Source organism: Hakea prostrata, chromosome 10 (genome assembly GCF_041222555.1).
Source record: "Hakea prostrata isolate BN-2017 chromosome 10, UWA_Hpros_2, whole genome shotgun sequence".
Taxonomy (NCBI): Eukaryota; Viridiplantae; Streptophyta; class Magnoliopsida; order Proteales; family Proteaceae; genus Hakea; species Hakea prostrata.
In genome coordinates, this window is record NC_142609.1 from 28,398,930 (window position 1) to 28,404,497 (window position 5,568).

The window sequence follows — 5,568 nt, forward strand, 5'->3', positions numbered from 1 at the left end:
GTTTTTAATTAGAAATCACATTTTAAATACCTAATAAGATTTTTTCGTTTATAGAGAAAGAGAATAAATAGGAAGAAAAAATGAAAGAGAATAGAGGGGAGAATAAATAGGGATTGAGGAGTTAGTTTTTAATTATGAATGACATTTATACCCATTGTTTTACCTTTAAAAATTGTTTTCAATATTGAAAGGGTGGCTAAATAATGATATTTCACATTGAAAAGAGAAAAAACTAGAAAAATTAAGGAAATTAATATAAAAATGAAAAAAATTTAAGGGAATAATATATATTTTTTTAAATCGTGGGTCCCCAGCCCCACTATGGTTCCGCCTCGGAGTACCAAGGAACAACCTGCATGCATGGTTTTTTGGTTGTAGTAGAGATGAATGGAGAAAAGAAAGCAGCGGCGGGAGGAAAGAGGGAACACGGAAACAATGCGGGAGGAGCGGTATCAGGAGCCCCCACGGGAGAATGGGAGGAAAGAAGAAACGAAAAGCAGCAAGAGAAGAAGTTAGCAACCACACCGGGGCCGAAAGACTCCAAACTAAGAAAAGAAAGCAACAGCCTCCAGAAGAAGCGAGAACGGGAGGAGGATGAAGGAAGGAACAAGGGAAACCAACTACTTCCCTCTTTGAGGAGGGTCCCTTGGTTGTTGGGGATTATCAACACCAAAGGGATTTATGAAGATAACAGGCGCAAGGTGTTGGGAGATCACGAGCAAGCTTGAAAATCTCCAAGAAAGGGGACGAACGATTTCGATGGAAACAAGAACAAGATGGAGGTCTAAGAAGATTAGGAAAGAAATTGAATCTCAACAATATCTCCGAGGAGCCGATTGGGAGCAGGTGGATTGGCGAGTTGTATGGGAATTCTACCTTGAATGTTATAGAATCTAACAAAGAATGATTGATGTGAAGTATCTTTCAATGGAGCAACATCCTTTTACATCACTATGGTGTATGGGGACCGGAAAGGGATAAAGAGAGCTGGTTTGGGACAAGTTGAGAAACCTAGCAGTGAATAGAAGTGGCCAGTGGCTATGCTTTGGAGACTTTAACTCATTTGTCTCTTGGAAAGAGAAGAAAGGTGGTTCCAAGGAAGTAATTATGATAATGAGATTTCAAAGAATGATGGATGATTGCTCTTTCTTGACCTTGGATCTAAAGGACCCAATTACATGGAACAATAGAAGGAAAGGGGAGCAAAATCGGGATAAGATTGGATAGGGGAGCAAGCGATGGAGAAACCAATTTGGGGAAGCCGGTGGTGGTCATCCTATTCTGGATCTGATCATTTACCATGAATAGACACGGGGAGGTAGGAGTTCGGTGTAAGACCATTCAGGTTTGAATCAATGTGGTTCCAACACAAGGAGGCAAAAGGGGGCAAACAAGCTTGGAGTACGAAGGGGGCAAAACGTGAAAAATTAATGGTCAAGACTACAAATATTAGGAAGTCTTTTAAAGTGGAACAAAGATACTTTTGGACATGTACAATCAAAGATATCATACTTCTTAGGGGCTGGAAGGTGTCTTCAACATCCTTCACGGGTAATGAGGAGAAGGAGGTTAAACGCATCAACGCGGAGTTAGAGCTAAAAAAGAAGAGGAAATGTGGGCCAAAATCTAGAGAGCTTTGGTGAAAGCGGGGACGAAATACCAAGTTCTGACTCTACTATCCAAAGAAGAAGCCACAAGAAGAGCGAAATTAAGCCGGAAGATGGACCAGCTCAAGAGGAAATGTTTAAGGAGGTTTTGGACAAAACGGGGATATTTATACTTCTAAAGGTATTGATGAAGAAGCACCACGGCACGGCAACCAAAAGTCACCGAAGACAACAAATGGATGAGAGTCCAGCAAAGAGGAGATAAGGCGATGGAGAGATGGCTCCACAAAGTCTCCGGCCGGATGGTCTACCCGACCTATCGGCATCGGGAACGGTGGATGAAGATATATGTAAGTTTGTCTTGATCTCTCTCATCGGTTGTATGCCTAAGGATATTAACTCTACTTATGTGTGCTAATCCTAAGTGTAACCACGATACTATTGACGGTTGAGGCCTATAAGTCTGTGCAATGTCACCGTAAAAATAGCAACAAAGTGATGCAACTAGACTGAAAGGCATCCTTGATAGGATCATAGTGAACCCAACGCCTTTGTCCCAAATAGAAGCATTTCGATAACATTCTAGTGGCTCATGAATGTTTTCATACATTAGGAAGAAAAGAAAGGAAAAAGAAAGTCATGGCCATAAAGCTTGATATTAGGAAGGCTTATGATAGTCTTGAATGGAAGTTTGTGGAAGGAACACTTTCTAAGTTGGGGTTTTGTGATCGGTGGGTGAATCTTGTTATGTCTTGCATTAAATCGGTATCTTATCAAGTCTTGGTGAATGGAGCTGCTAGAGGTCAATTGATCCTTCCAGAGGGATTAGACAGGGAGACCCCTATCTCCCGCTATCTTTGTGTTATGTCTGAAGCCCTTAACTCGTTCTCGAGTTGCTCTGAGAGAAACTTATTTCGGGGCTAAGAGTAAGAAATAGGACTATTCCAATTTCTCATTTTTATTTGCTGATGACACAGTGCTATTCTCAGAGGTCAATGTTCAGGAGTTTCATAACATCAAAGCTTGTCTAGATATGTTCTGTGCTGCAAGTGGTCAACAAATTAATCAAGAAAAGTCTTCTATCTACTTCGAGCCCTAACACTGCTCCTAGAGTCAAAAGATGGTTGGCAAGGATTCTGAAAATTCTGTTGGGGGCCTCCAAAAAATATTTGGGTCTCCTTCGAATTCAAAACTTCAAAGAAGGAAGGGTTTAGAGAAATTCAAGAAAGAGCAAGTAACAGAATGCAAGGTTGGAAATCAAATCTCCTATCTATGGCTGGAAAAGAAGTGCTTCTTAAATCTATTGGCCTCACCATCAACAATTATGCAGCATCCCACTTTACTCTTCCCAAATCACATCATGAAAAAATCGAAAAGATGCTACAAAATTTCTATGGGGTGGAAATGATAATAAAAAAAGATCCGTTGGGTGTCGTGGGAGAGGTTGTGCCAAGCAAAGGATAGAGGTGGGCTTGGTCTCGGGGATCCTTACATCGAACTTGGCCTGTTATGTAAATTAGCTTGGAAAGTTTGGAGTAATCCGGATGTCTCTGGGTAAGAATCCCGAAGCAAATTTACTTTCCAAACTCGATTTTCTATCTGCTAAGGTGGGCTCTAATCCTTCTTGGGCATGGAAAAGTATTATAGAGGGCGGAAGATTCTTAAAACAGGATTAGTATGGATTGTGGGGGATGGAGCATCTATACGAGTGTGGGAAGATTTGTGGATCCTCTCAAATCCCGACTTCAAGATAAAGAGCGCAACGAGAGATCGAAAGGAATTGTATGGGTCTCGAATTAATTGATGAAGACTCCGAACATGGAGGAGGGATCTAATTAATGAAGTATTTGGCCAAGATGATGCAAAGGAGATTTTAAAAATCGAATCAGCTAACATCTAGGGAAGACAGAAAGTTTGGGGTCCAGCAAGAAGTGGTATATTCTCTGTAAAATCTACATACCATCATATCTTAAACTTGAAGGAAAGGGAGAGAAGCACTCAACCATCATCATCAAGAAGTTCTCACGAGTCATCATAGATTCGGTGGTATGGAAAAATATATGGAATTGTCATGCAGCCCCAAAAATCAAACACATGTTGTGGAGAGCGTGTGCGGGAGCTTTACCTTCGGCGGGTGAATTATCCAACACAAATTTTGACCCTAGATGCAGGCGAGATGTGGTGAGTTGGAATCTACCGATCACATATTGTTAGACTGTCGGTTGCACGAGGTATGGTTCGCATCTCCTTTGTCCTTCTCGCCGCCGGCTAATCCTTTGATGCATCAAGCAATTAGTGAGTGGAAATCATGTCTACCGAAGCGAAGAAAGAGTTCAAGGAAGCTTCATCGATGATTGCATATGTTTCTGGAGAATATGGAAAGCAAGGAACGAGCTCATCTTCGAAGGAGTGCGGTGGTGCGGAAGAGTGGCGAGAAAGCGACGGCGAGGCGAGAGAGTTTGTGAATGTTTCATTGAGAATAACCGAGAAGATTTGCGCTTCAAAGAGAGGAGGCGATTAGGGTGCTTGATCGATGGATTTGTCCCCTGATGGGTTTGTAAAGATAAACGTGGATCTTGCTCTAAATAGGGGAGGGTGTGGGCTGGGCTTGGTGTGTAGAGATTCAAGGGGAAGGCCCATTAGAGGGTTAGCAATCCCAGCCCAATTTGAGTCGATCCTTGTTGGTGAAATGTTGGCACTACGTGAAGGTTTGTTATTCTTGTGGAGGAAGGTTTTGGCAATGTCGATGGAATCGGATTCTGCGGAAGTGATCGGGTTCGTGACCAAGTGGAGTTGATTCTGTGGACATTCAAAACTTAGTGTGGGATGTGGTAACTCTTGCATCTCGGCTCCAAAATGTTTCTTTTGATTTTGTTAAAAGGGAGTGTAATCGGGTGACTTCCTGCGGGTAAGGGCGGTGCGTTGCGTGGGACTCTTTGGCTCTTTTGGATCTGGGTTTGGATTTATGTAATCTTGATGCCTTGCGTGGGTCGCGCGTGAATATATAGACATTCTGGGGGGAACGGGATTAAAGGCGTCGGCGGTGGTGTTGCAGGTAGCGGAAAGGGCTGCATTTTAGGAGTGTGACTGTGTGAGGAAGAGACCATGGGGTTGTTAGGCATCAGAGATCAGGGATCCTGGCAAGAAGAGTCATGTTTGGCTGGGAACCTTCGATACGGCGAAAGAAGCTGCAAGAACTTACGAGTTACGACACTGCTGCCACAGAGTTTCGGGGATCTAAGGCAAATACTAACTTTCCTTTACCTTCCGAGAGTAAAAACGACAACAACCACCAAAGTCCCTGCAAGAGCAACACCGTAAAGTCTTCCTGCCGAGAAGGATTTTCTCCGGCACCTATCGTACCTCCATCTCCCTTGGACCTCGATCTACTATACCGAGATGGCACTGGCGTTGCTGCTGGGTACCCTATGAGATTTCCAATCCATGTCCTTTCTGATCCGCAGTTGCAGTAGAGTGTTGCCGCCCCTACTGGAGTGTCGCCACCCGCTCATCCGCTTTTCTTTTTTGATATGGGCATGAACCATCAGCGTTTGAGGTTTGACCCAGCTGCTGCTGCTAGTTTCCAGGGTGCTTTTTTTGCTTGCAGTGGTGGTGGTGGTGGGTCCAAAGTGATTCCGACTCGCCCTCGGTCATCGATCTCAGCCACCACTCAGAGACTCCTCGTGGGAGATTCGATTTTGACCTCAACCTTCCCCCTACGCCGGAAGTTGCTTGATAAATTTGGGTGTCGATGCTTTAGATGTGCCAAAAATATTTTTAGTTCTCACTCCTATGAAAACAAGAGCGGAATCGTTTGTAAATAATTTTCTTTCCCCGGAATACCAAGCTGTTTTTTTTCAACCGAGCAATCATAAGTTGCTCCACGTTGTTGTCTAGTATGGCCATAGTCACTGTTAATCCTTAATTATTATTTTTCGATGCAATGTATTATTTTGATAAT

General features: G+C 43.2%; 1 pseudogene; it reads left to right on the forward strand.

The window, feature by feature from the left end:
* The first annotated feature begins 4,140 nt into the window (after window positions 1–4,140).
* LOC149002420 (ethylene-responsive transcription factor 4-like) lies at window positions 4,141–5,568 on the forward strand (annotated as a pseudogene).